The following is a 12800-nucleotide window of genomic DNA, read 5'->3' on the forward strand; positions in this document are numbered from 1 at the left end:
ATAACAGAAATTAAAGATACAGGCAGCGCTTTATGAGAACATCCTGAGATTTACTTGGGAGAGCTGTCGACAAGTGAGGGAGGAAGGCTCCTGTTCACAGATTCCTCTCCAACCTTTCACACTATCCAGATAGGCTCCTCTCACATCTCCAGACAAATGTTAACACTGTAGGCAGAGTGCTGGGTTTGTATATTTACAGGTATCACTATGTTTCCACTGTTCTTTTCACAGCTCTGTACACAAAAGTACACAAAGTACATGTTATATTTCTGCCATTCACACAGGAAAATCCATCCCAAAGATGAAAGAAAAATGTGGTTAAACTTCTTGTATGTGCTGATCTGTTTAGCACGTTCAGTCTCATTTAATTTAACTATCCAATAAAGCCTGAAAGTTATGCAGAATTATTTGCTATAGTTAATCCCCCCCCCCAACAATAACTTTATTTATTTTTGAACAGTTTAACACACATAACCACCAGAACATAATACTCCCACATCCCAACAATGCAAAACATACCTCCACCTATCTATAGACAAGAAATAAAGATTAAACAAAGTACAAAAAAAAAAAAAAATACATACTCAGATGAATACACTACACATATGTTGGTTAAGAACAATATTAGATTTAATTGGTATCAGATCATTTTACACTAAATAACATAGATGTTGTCCAGGTGAACTGCAGAGGGCTACTTATAGATCATCCACAGGTGCTTCCATTATTTGGGATTAGTCTTTATTTTGTATTAGTCTATATTTAATATTTTGAACTGGTTCAGCTACTTCTTGATTAATGATTATTGGAAGTTAAGCAATGTTTGTTTAAAAAATGGATTCTTAGTCCTCAGTTTGAGTCAAACTCCGAAAACACCCGATCCTTCAGTTTCCATACTGCACCTCAATCATGTCTTTCATTAGTCTCTCACTGTCTGGTAAATGCCTGTATCTTTCACACTTCATGTGCCCAGCCTGATGAAATCACCAGGATTATTAGCTCAGATGTGAGAAAGCTCCAAACAGAGTCACACGAGACATTGTACGGTTTTCACAGGCTGCTTCCTCTTAATGACAAAAACAGTCCTTCATGTGTAAAACTGAAGACATGCTCTTTAATTTATTGCTCAAATTGATTATTAGCATGTCAAATGATGGACTAAGCATTCCCTGCAATTTGCACCCCTACTGTGTACACACATGAAGTGTGTTCCTTCATCCATCTGATCATGCACACTTTGCTGTAGAGTGTATTTCCAACCTTTACAGAAGCCCATTACAACTTTTTTCATAGTGATATATCAAGGCTAATGTTCTACAGATAGACAAGTACATATGAGAGTGTATCAGAAGCATCCCATAACACTGACTGTATGTGTGCACAGCTCACAGACTAACACTGGCATACATTCAGCGCTGTTAAATAACAGACTTTTCTACTGATTTTGAAGAGCCTTCGTTTTTTCCACTTACAGGTAATGAAGTAATCAGTGGAGCCGTTGGTTGCGTGCACAAGGTCAGAATGGAAATGGAGGGAAAGCAGTTCCTTCAGACACCAGTAATAATGAAGTTGATGTCACTCTACAGATCAAATGACATAATGAGTGTGGGAGGCTGACACCGTTGCACACCTCTTTGTGCTCTACGATTCATTAAAGGAGCCGAAATGCTTCTCTGCTTTGTTCTGTGGACGAGTCAGGGCTCGACAACAATGAATAATGAGGCGTGCTTCATAAAGAGAGAGAGAGAGAGAGAGACAGAGAGAGATAGAGAGAGAGAGAGAGAGAGAGAGAGAGAGAGAGGGAGAGAGAGAGAGAGAGAAAGAGAGAGAGAGGAACAAAGGTGTGCAGAGTGAAAGAGGAAGGCAAGGCATTGTAGTTAATGAAAATAGTCATATAAATATGCAGACACTGTTGGGGTTTATAAAAGAAAGAAAAATCATCAAATGAAGAAAAAAAAACTAAGAAAAAAAACTTTTTGAGATATCTGAGATTCGAAAGGAAAAGAGACAATGGAGAATAAATGCAAAAAAAATCTTGAGAAATATATGTTTTAAATGCACCACTATACAGCTCCTCTACTCTTTAAGACCCACTCAATAATAATGACTGATGGAATACACAATAGTATAGTATAACAATAGTATATTAGGAGTTAACTTGTGATTAAGGAAATATAATCAAAACTCATAAGCTAAGACAGTTGTTGGTGCTTATAGACACAATGAGTCAGATATACCCAACGAGACAATTATCAATAATCCACCCAGTCAAAAAAGTGACAAAGTACAACTGGCCAATTTGATATTTGGTAAAAAAGCTGGCGTGCCCCAACACAATCATAGATTTGGCAAGAAAAACAAGAGCTAGGTCCCCAGACACATGCTAGGAGTTTTTTTAAGGCGTCTGTCTACTGCCCTCCAAACTAAAAGACTAAAATAGAAGCAGTGCCTGAAGACTGATGTGCTTGTTAAAATGGCCCATTCACGACCCTCATGAAAGGATGACATCTCTGGTGCTCTTCGCTGCATTTCATAAACAAATCCATTAAACTGTGAGTGTCAGTAGCAAGGAGGCTACACCTCATCCGGAAGATGTAGAGGCAGCAGCATGAAAGACGAGCCAAGACTCCCTGACAGTGCTAAGCAGGACAGCTAGAGCGTGTATATCAAAACTTCCTGCTTGTGACCACAGTTCTTGCTGGCTACATGGAACTCATTTGTCAGATATACCAAATGTGACTAGCCAAGCCAGCTATCAGCTCAGTCTGACCCCAAACAATACTTTTACCCAAAAAAGGGCCACAAGTAATACTCCAGCTTCCTGGACCATCTGGTTTGGCAAGAACTGGCTTTCAGAGAAGAGCAACAGTAAAAGTTAGACATCCCCTCAGTGCTCAGCCTGACTGTTTTATTTATGGAGCCTAATATGTCAAATTAGCCTCAGGAGGCATAAGAGGTTAGACATGAAGAACTTTCCAGTGTTTCTTATCCTAGACATCCACAGACAGATGCTCAGAGTTTGTCTGAGAGGTCCATAGTTGACCTGTGATGTGAAAGAGGAGGGGATGCTTAAGTTTGGCGCCTAAATGAAGCCTCAAGGCATGAACGACAAATTGGGTACTGCCCCCTTGTTTGGCATGAGGCCATTCCTGGCCTTACCAAGTTTGTGACTTTCATAAATATTCAGTAATAAGTCACAGGCAGTTGACAGCAATTGTAAACACATTTATGTCAACAACAGAAAGGTCCTATCTGGTGCTCTTGCCATGCCTACTGTCCTCCAGACCGCACCACAGTCAATGGGTCATTGTGCCCACAAGGGACTAAAAGGGAAGTAGTGCCTGAAGACTGCTGTGCTCACTAATGCAGCACACATGAACAATAAGAATCAATAAAGAAAAGATTAGCACAGGCACAAGGATGACACATGACTGTTAAGTGTTTCCACATTTTCATCTGCTTTCCATTGGGTACAAATAGAGATTTTCCATTGCAGGGAGTTCCCCAGGGGACCAAGAACCTTTTGACAAACTAAGGAACTTTTTGTCAACATTTGAACATTTGAACTTCAGGAACAAGGAACTATGGCCACATCTTGACCACAGAAACTAAGAACCTTTTGAGGAACTCAATTGTCCTACATGCATGTCCACCAGAGGGACCAGAGTCTAAATTTAGAGATTGTTTGTCCCCCAAAAAGTCCCTGTTCTGGGGTTAGTACTTTCCAAAAGTACAGGGACTTTGGGGGGGGGGGGGGGGTGACCATCACTGATTGGTCAAATAAACATAGTCCACTTGGTTGAACCTATGACCTGTCTCATTCATAAAACAAGGAAGTATTGGAGTATCACTTTAAGACTGGTTCAGAATGAGGGGAGGACATTTCACTTCATTTCACACGAGAAAAAAATTCATTCATTGTCATTTTCAAGCCAGTAAGCCAGAAAGCAAACACAAATTCAACCAGCTGGCAAACTAAGCAGACATTAGCCAAGAAATCGACTTTGTCCTTTGGCCATTTTATGGAATGAACGTTGATTAACTGCAGAACATAAAAGTGAGAAGCCTGGGACAGTTTTTAGCACCTACTGCACATCAATCTTACTGAGACTGACCTCATTCAAGTTCAACATGGACACCTTTTACTTAGTAGGTTGAGTCTGAACCTTCATCTAAACATCATGACTTTGGAACATTTTATCACTATCACTTTTATGAAGATATGGTTTGTATGAAGACAGCAAGACAAGGATAAGAGAAATTCATCTCAGAAAGTCATCTAAGTAACAGCAAACAGATTTGTTATAACTGGCTTTAGATATTTCATGAATGACTCAGACTAATTAAAGTATAATTTCACTTTCAACTCATGGTAATTCTGACTTTCTTTCTCTTCTATCTTCACAGCCCTCTCTTTATTCCTTTTTTCTCACTGTCACTTTCTGACTGAGCCAACTTCTTTCTAAAGTGATTTTTTTTTTAAAATGTTAATCGAGACACACATGAGTAAAGATATTCAACACCAGAACCCTGAATTCTATCCTTTAAGGTTTTCCCTCAATTCTCACGACTTATTTCCATCTTTGTTACACCGACAGACAGACTTTATCTCACACTCTCACACGCCCCCGGCCTGGAACAAAAAAAAAGTGTTGTTGTGTAAAAAGCTTGCACACACACACACACACACACACACACACACACACACACACACACACACACACACACACACACACACACACACACACACAGTCTAGTAGTCTGGGTGCTGGCTGACTGCTGGAGCAGATGCAGGACATTGTTGGCTGCCTCCTGTGTAACTTGACACTGTAATTATTCTAAGGTGACTCGATCCCCAGAGGCTTTCTAATCCAACAAAGAACAATAAAATTGAAGAGGAGAAAAATGAACTCGGAGGACCCCAACCAGCCCACAACTGCCTGCTGCAAACGCACAACAGACGTGATGCGGAGGGGGAAATGTGCAGCGGCGAAGTTGCAAGCTTGGATGATTCTCACCAGGTCGTAACAAAGCTTCCTTTCAGTGTTTCATTGAAGAACAAGCGATCACACACTCTGTTTAATCTGACTTGGAGAGAAGCGTAGCCACAAAAAGAAGCAATAACTCCAACACTAAAGGAGCATGTCAGTCAATCATAAGTTAGATACAATGCTGTTTTTCTGTATCAACATCAACGGCAATGCTTGGAACCAAAATTCTATTCTAGCATGAACTTTTGGACCATGTGGGTGAAGGTGTGTGTGTGTGCTCCAAATCTTTCAAAATATGTCAGGCCACACCTATACAAGGGGGAGATCAAATGATCCTGGTTCCATACTGGCAATGAAAAAGAGGAACATTACAAATTAGGTCACACTTTTTGTCCATTATGTAGAGAATTTTTAACATTGTATTGATAAGTTAAGACAAGATAATCTTATCTAGTCTTAAGACTAACAAAATCTTATTTGTACATGATTTCCTATTTCTCTCAAATTCGCTGTGAAAAATCTAAATGAAAGGGAAAGTAATGAAAGTACAGACATACTTGTTCTTATGTGTGAAAACTTAAAAAAATTGCATTGTTTTTGAGTTAACCCTCCTGTCGTCCTCCCGGGTCAAACTGACCCCATCTCTTTTCACTGTTCCTTCATTCCTTCCTTCCTCCCTCTGTCTTTGCTCCCTCCTCCTTCCATATGTCTTTCCTCACTTCCTTCCTTCCTTCCTTCCCGCTGTCCCTCCTTCCACCTTTCCTTCCTCCCTTCCTTATTCATTCCTTCTTTCCTCCATTCCTTCCTTCCTCTTGTCCCTCCTTCCACCTTTCCTTCCTCCCTTCCTTCCTCCCTTCCCCACTTCCTTCCTTTTTCCTCTCTCCTTCCCCCTTTCCTTCCTCCCTTCCTTTTTCCCCTAATTCCTTCCTCTTTTCCTCCCTCCCTCCTTACTCCTTTCCTTCCTTCCTTCTTTCCTCCTGTCCCTCCCTCCACCTTTCCTTCCTTTTTTCCTTCCTCCCTCCCTTCCTTCCTTCCTCCCTTCCTTCTCTCCTTACTTCCTTCCTCTTTTCCTCCCTCCTTCCTTAATCCTTTCCTTCGTTCCTTCTTTCCCCCCTCCCTTCCTTCCTCACTTCCTCTTTTCCTCCCTCTTTCCCTCCTTCCTCCCTTCCTTCTCTCCTTACTTCCTTCCTCTTTTCCTCCCTCCCTCCTTACTCCTTTCCTTCATTCCTTCCTCATTACTTCCTTCCTTCTTTCCCCCCTCCCATCCTTCCTTCCTCCTGTCCCTGCTTCCACCTTTCCTTCCTCCCTTCCTTCTTCACTTCCTTCCTCTTTTCCTCCATCCCTCCCTCCTTACTCCTTTCCTTCCTTCCTCATTCTTTCCTTCCTTCTTCCTGTCCCTGCTTCCACCTTTCCTTCCTCCCTTCCTTCTTCACTTCCTTCCCTCCTCTTTTCCTCCCTCCCTCCCTCCTTACTCCTTTCCTTCCTCATTCCTTCCTTCCTTCCTCCTGTCCTTCCTTGACCTGAGGACAACAGGAGGGTTAAAGAGTGTTCTGAGCAATCTGTCATTAATGTAAGGAATATGAACAGCAAATCATCTATATACAGTAACTGTCTATCTGTGCTGGAAAGTACATATTCAAGTGTGCCAAAAATAAAGATTATTCTATGCCATCCATCATCATCTAATTACTGGTCTATTTTTTACAATGTGATGAGAAATGTTGACAATACTAACTGGTAAATCTCCAAAATGTGTACTTTATCTGCTATATTACAGCCAAGAAATCACCAAAAACATCATCAAAGTCTCAGTTAATAGTTGGACTACTAGTGAAATCGATGCTTACTCATGAACAGTTTGGAAACATGGCTGCATTTATACTGAAATTAGCTCTGTGCGGGGAAAAAAGCAGCCTGCTCATTGGTTTGAATGAGGTCAGTCCATCAGCACAGTGAGGGGTGTCTGACAAAAAAACACAAGGTCCAGCAAACAGGTGAAGCTGGATTAACTTTTGCCTCAATGCAACATAACATCATCTAGAAAGATGCTGCAGTGGCCAATGACATAATGAAGTGTGCACATTTAAAAGGAAACTCAGACCCTACCTGTTCAGCATGGCTTTTCATTAAGAACTGAATCAATTTATCTTTTTATTTTTTTTCTACTTTTTTTTATATTACTCTATGATCTTCTTATCTTATTGTATTTGTTTCTTTTGTCTTTTAATCTCTTTTTTAATCTAGTTTTAGTCCAGCTTTTATTAAACTTCATCTTTTATTTTACTTTTATTTCATCTTTTAAATTTATTTTAACAGTTTACTCTAACTTTTAACAAACCCTTTTTATTTTCTCTTTTATTTTACTTATTTATTTACTTATTTTATTTAAATTCTCTTGTGTGCATTGGTCTCGATTTTTGCATTTGAACTACACTAACCTGTATGAAAGCTGCTATATAAATAAAGTTTGATTGAAGTGGACACTCCTGGCAGATAACAGCCTCCTGCACTGACTTAACACAGGGATGATTTTGGTCTGAATGGCCACTAAGAAAACACTGATTATCCAAGAAAAGTTGAAGACTATCTCCACTCATAAGTGAGTTTGGTGCTTATTGTTCCTTCACTTGGCCGTCTGCGCACCACTGTGCAGAATGATGAAGGTGCAGAGCTTGACACACAAAGGCTGTTTTCACATTTATCTTCTAAAGGAGGAAATGTTCTCAGTGCTCACCTTAAATCAGAGTCCTGTATGCAACTCACTTACTTAGAAACTTGCCTCCAGTGCAAAAACACTGAGAATGAACCTTTCAGAGAAGTAGGAGACATGTAGCGTCCTGCAGTTAAAAGTCTTGTAAAATATTTCTTCTAATATTTGCATATTCATAATTTCTGGATTTTATGTATAACTTTTTTTTTTTGGTAGAAAACCATCAGACACAAACTATTCTTCAAAGCAGAGTATTTTAATGTGTCGAAAAACTTTTTCAAAAATGACTGGAGGGGAAGATAAAATATGTGTGTATGAACATTTAATTGCGAGGCAAGGAAACACAGAGGCAATTCAAAGTGCTTTACATAAGGTACAGACATGTTCTGGAAGGGAATAAAAGTAAAAGCAAGAGAAACAGATCCATGAAAAGCAGTGAAGAACACACACGCTTTTAATTTATGTGACTAGAAGTGGGCAGAGCGGCTACTCAGAGGAGGAATCAAGTCAAACAGACACTCTTTTCATTCTACAGGGCAAAAATAAAACGTTTATCATGAAAATAATGAATAGAATGATTTGCATTTTATTTAAGTATATCACATTACACTTCCTGTACAGGCTTAGTTTTGTATGTTTAAAGACTGTGTAAAGTGAATTCAGACATTTTCTTCTAAACACATTAAATAGGTCATAAATGTATTTCTAAAAAAGTGTAAAAAGCATTTCAACCATTTAGATTTGAATTGTGGAGCTAGGCTTCACAAACTGTGTTTCAACATTTCTGTGTTCAGGATTTAGTGGGCGGGTCTGATTAGCATAAACCCGCCCCTGCTGCTGTAGAGGTATAAATACATTCAGCACACACTACTACTACTACAGTCTACTGAGCTAGCAGACGAGCTAGTCACTGAGCTAGCAGCAGAAAGACATAGTGTCCATGTTTCTGGTAGAAGTGGTGACTTTGATTGACAGATGACACTTGGTAGGGGGCGGGGTTTCAGTGAACTCGGCGGCCGCTCCCACAGCGTTTGGTAGCAGAGAAAGAGGCTGAGTTTTACACAACTTTGAAGCCTAATTTCATATATTTGGCGATTTTTTTAATCATTCAAATTTCGCAACACAAATTTGTTTAACAACACACTTTTCTGTGGTATGTCAAACTCAGAACACATACAGTCAAGCCCAAAATTATTCATACCCCTTTTGGACATGCCACTTTTTGTTCAAATATAAATAAAAGCTGACTGAAATATTTTTTTTACCACAATGATGCCTTTTGTACATCGTCTTTTTATCTTCTTGGAGACGCCTGTGTCACTTCCGGTCAAATACAACTTGCTGGTTGAATAAAAGTAACTTTAAGTCAAAATTTGCCAGGGGTATGAATAATTTCGGGCTTGACTGTATGTATTCTTACTTTACACGGACTTTAAGTTCAACGTGCATTTTTAAAATTCTGGGCTTTCTGTGCTTTAGACTGATTGGTTGGTCAATATGTAGTGAGACTAATTTAGTTTGGTAAGAGATTCACAATGTCGTAATTCAATAAATTCCTATACTTAAATCTTGAGATTCAGTTTATCATTCAGCTGTTAGATTCATAAGTGAAGTGAAGTTGGGTGGCGATCATTGGCAGTGAGAAGAGAACACTGTATTCTATTGATTTATAAAGCACTACTGGGCAAACTTCCTGCATATACCCGATGTCTTCTCAATTATAGATTACTTTCACACTATACTAGATCCTAGGATTTGATTTGCTTCCTGAAGAACATCAGGTTAGAAAATTGGCTTTTAAATATTTTGCTGCACACAAGTGGAACAATTTGCAAAAGCTTGCTAGAATAGAAGAGCAGATCCATTCCATTCATTTTAAATGTCCTTTGGCAGATTTGGTAGAGTGTGAGTGATGTGTTTTCTATGAATGATGTGTCTGTTTGTATGTCAGGGTTAGAAATGTTACTTTGGAAATGTAATAGTATACAGATTACTATTACTCTATTTAAAATATAATAAGTAATGTAACTATTTCAATGACTTCTTCAAAGTAATGTAACTTATTACATTTGATGACTTTTCTAATGTTCTAACCAATGTTGTCAGCTGTTAGGGTAAGTGTACAGCTGTTCTTCATGGATACTGACATGATTTATAGGAGAGATCATTTCTTATAAAGCAACATTTATCTCTCATTGTAAAATGTATTCATTAGTTCATGTAGATTTATGAATATAAAATAAAGAGATTTGATTAATAAAGAGGGATTAATTGGTACTGTGACTCCATTTAAGCCCATGTGTGCTCTAATAAGCCCACTTCATGATTTATTTACTAAATATAAAAACAATATTGATTTCAAAGAATTAAAAACAGCAATATATGTATTCAGTAACATGAGCAAAATCTTAAAGGTGTGACTTCAGATGTAACCTCCTTTATAATCAATAATCATTTTCATCAGTAACTGTCATTTAATGAGGTTAATAATAATAATGATGACAATGAAGCGCTGTGCAATGGCAGCAGTGTGTTACCAGATTTCTATTTACTATGCATCAGATATAACAGTGCACATACAACAGCATGCTTCTTTCCTTTCTATTCCACAGTCACAGCGACTCTACACAGCATGTCCTGTATGTTATCATTTGGTTGTCTTGAACAATGATAATAAAGCTCATTCTCTTCCATTCTTTTAACCACTTGGACAGCAGAAGTGAACCAGGGCCACGTTTACAGCCAAGCACTGACCACTAACAAGCTGTGATGCAGAAAGTTGCATAACACCGACTGACTGGACTGTGACACACTAAAGGTTCAGGAAGCTCACAGTAGTAACTCTTGTGTAACTGAAAGGTTTAGAAAACAAAATGGAATTTGAAATTCAAGCCCAAAGGAAATATAAAAGAATAAAGAAACAAACAGAACTCTTTCCAACTGAACATAGCTACTGAAAATAAAAACATGGATAAATGTTAGCAGGAAAGTCATCCAGTTTATAATCCTGTTCTGGACTAATTGAAGACTGAACAAAGAAATCTGACACTGTGTGTGAAGAAACTGCAACACTTCCAATACCTGAATTTAAAATGTTTTGATACTATAAATCTTATTTTGAAAGGCTTCAAATTAGGATGGTTAAATTCTTGAGTTTATTAGACTTTTGAATAAACCTGATGGGTACAAAAGTATCTATTGAGTAAACCTGAGGCAAGACTGAACTGCTTGAATGCACACAAACACACACATGCACACACGTACTGTATGCACAAACACCCCAGGGACCAAGCCTGGTTATGTCCAACTGTAGAGCTGCGGATGACTCAAGCCTGAAGACATTTCCTCCAACCACAAGTACAGTTGGCTGTGACTCTGGTTATATAAAGATCCCCCCCCCCCCCCCATCCTCTTTATGCCCCCCTCACCCCCTCCCCCCCCTCGCTCCCCCTTCAACCTCCATTAAAACTGAATCCCAACACACTCAAAGGAATGAGGGAAGAGGCAAGGTAATGAAAATGGAGAGGAGGTATAAAGACAGAGACACAGGGACACAGTGTGTAAGAAACTTCTATCAGTTGTTTTCACTGTAGCATCAGTTCATTAGTAAAAATGTATTATTCATAGTACCACACTCATTTTGTTACACTACATTATTTGTCATATACAGACAAATAATAAAGACAACCAGTCAGTCACTAGATGGAAAGTATTCTATATGTCATCAACTTTATCTGGAATGTTGTGTTCTGTAAGTGGAACCAAAACAGGACTACCTTATACTAGCAGTTCCTAGAAAAATGAATAACAAAACATTTACCAAGCAACACTGGTTTAAAAGATCAGTCCTCCATCATGACTTAAACCTTTCTTACAATGCCCAGTATTCAATGTAAGGGCTGCAACAGTATTATGCTGTACTATCATCTATTGTCATTGTCAGTGAAACATTCGTACATTGGTGCAAATACAGAATTGCACAGAAGCTACAAATCTGTACAGAGTAAATGGTACCTATATAGCACATTTCTAGTCTTTTGACCACTCAAAGCATTTTTAACACTACATATCACATTCATCCATTCACACACATTCATACACTGATGACAAGAGCTACCACACAGGGTGCCAACCTATATAACTGACATTCACACCATTGGTGCAGCCATTGGGAGCAATTTGGGGTTCAGTATCTTGCCCAAGAACATATGGACATGTGGACTGGAGGAGCCGGGAATCGAACCTCCAATATTTCGATTGGTGGATGACCGCTCTACCTCCTGAGCCATAGAGTCCATAGAGCGCCTACATATGTGTAGGAGGATATATTTGATACACTGAATGGGAACAAGGATCTCTCTTGATTTGATCCTTCTTGTAAATGACAACGAAAATTACAAACTTGGCAGATGCAGATGATAAATGGTCAACAAGAAGCCCACACAGTCTGGTATTAGAAGTGCCAAAGTGTATTTTTAGTCAAGTCATTTTTCTCTGTTTATGCATGTAACTACAGTCATTGTGTATTGGGCTCTGAACATTTCCAAAATACTTTACCTTAACATAGCCTGTGTAGACACAGGCTAAGCTCTGCTAAGTATGTTGTTAATGTGTAGACACAATGTGACAGTCTTAGTACAGCTAAGTACAGCAGTGTCTTCAATTAAATGCTTAGTGAAGAGTGTTAACATGTTACCATTTACTAATTAGCACTTAACACAAAGTAAAATTGAGGGTGATGGGAATATCATTAGTTTTGCTGGTACTTAATCATAAACCAAAGTAATGGACATGTTTTGACTACAGGAAAAGTCAGAGAATCACCGAAGTACCAATGTACCAAAATTCTCAGTTATCCACCCAACAGTGGTGAAAGCACTCCAAAACAAAAATGTCAACATCATGGTAATAACAGAGGAAAAGCCAGGAATCACATAAGCCAATTACAGTAGGATTGTTTCTCTGGGGAGCATGAATAAAAAATGCATGGCAACTCATCCAATAGCTGTTAAGATGTTGTGATCTGGATCAAAGACTGATTGACCAACCTGTCCATCCATAGAGCCACACTTCCAATGTGGCTAAAAAGATTTCTACTG

General features: G+C 38.9%; 1 protein-coding gene and 1 non-coding gene across 2 annotated transcripts in view; one reads left to right on the top strand and one right to left on the bottom strand.

Annotated features, from left to right (window-relative positions):
* efl1 (elongation factor like GTPase 1) overlaps positions 1-12800 on the bottom strand; it is a 124351-nt gene that overhangs the window by 44240 nt on the left and 67311 nt on the right. The gene's annotated exons all lie outside the window — the stretch shown is intronic.
* Positions 3354-3456, top strand: LOC128364133 (U6 spliceosomal RNA). The gene has a single exon (XR_008321753.1). It is a non-coding gene; the product is annotated as a U6 spliceosomal RNA (small nuclear RNA).

This window comes from Scomber japonicus, chromosome 1, assembly GCF_027409825.1.
Source record: "Scomber japonicus isolate fScoJap1 chromosome 1, fScoJap1.pri, whole genome shotgun sequence".
Lineage (NCBI taxonomy): Eukaryota > Metazoa > Chordata > Actinopteri > Scombriformes > Scombridae > Scomber > Scomber japonicus.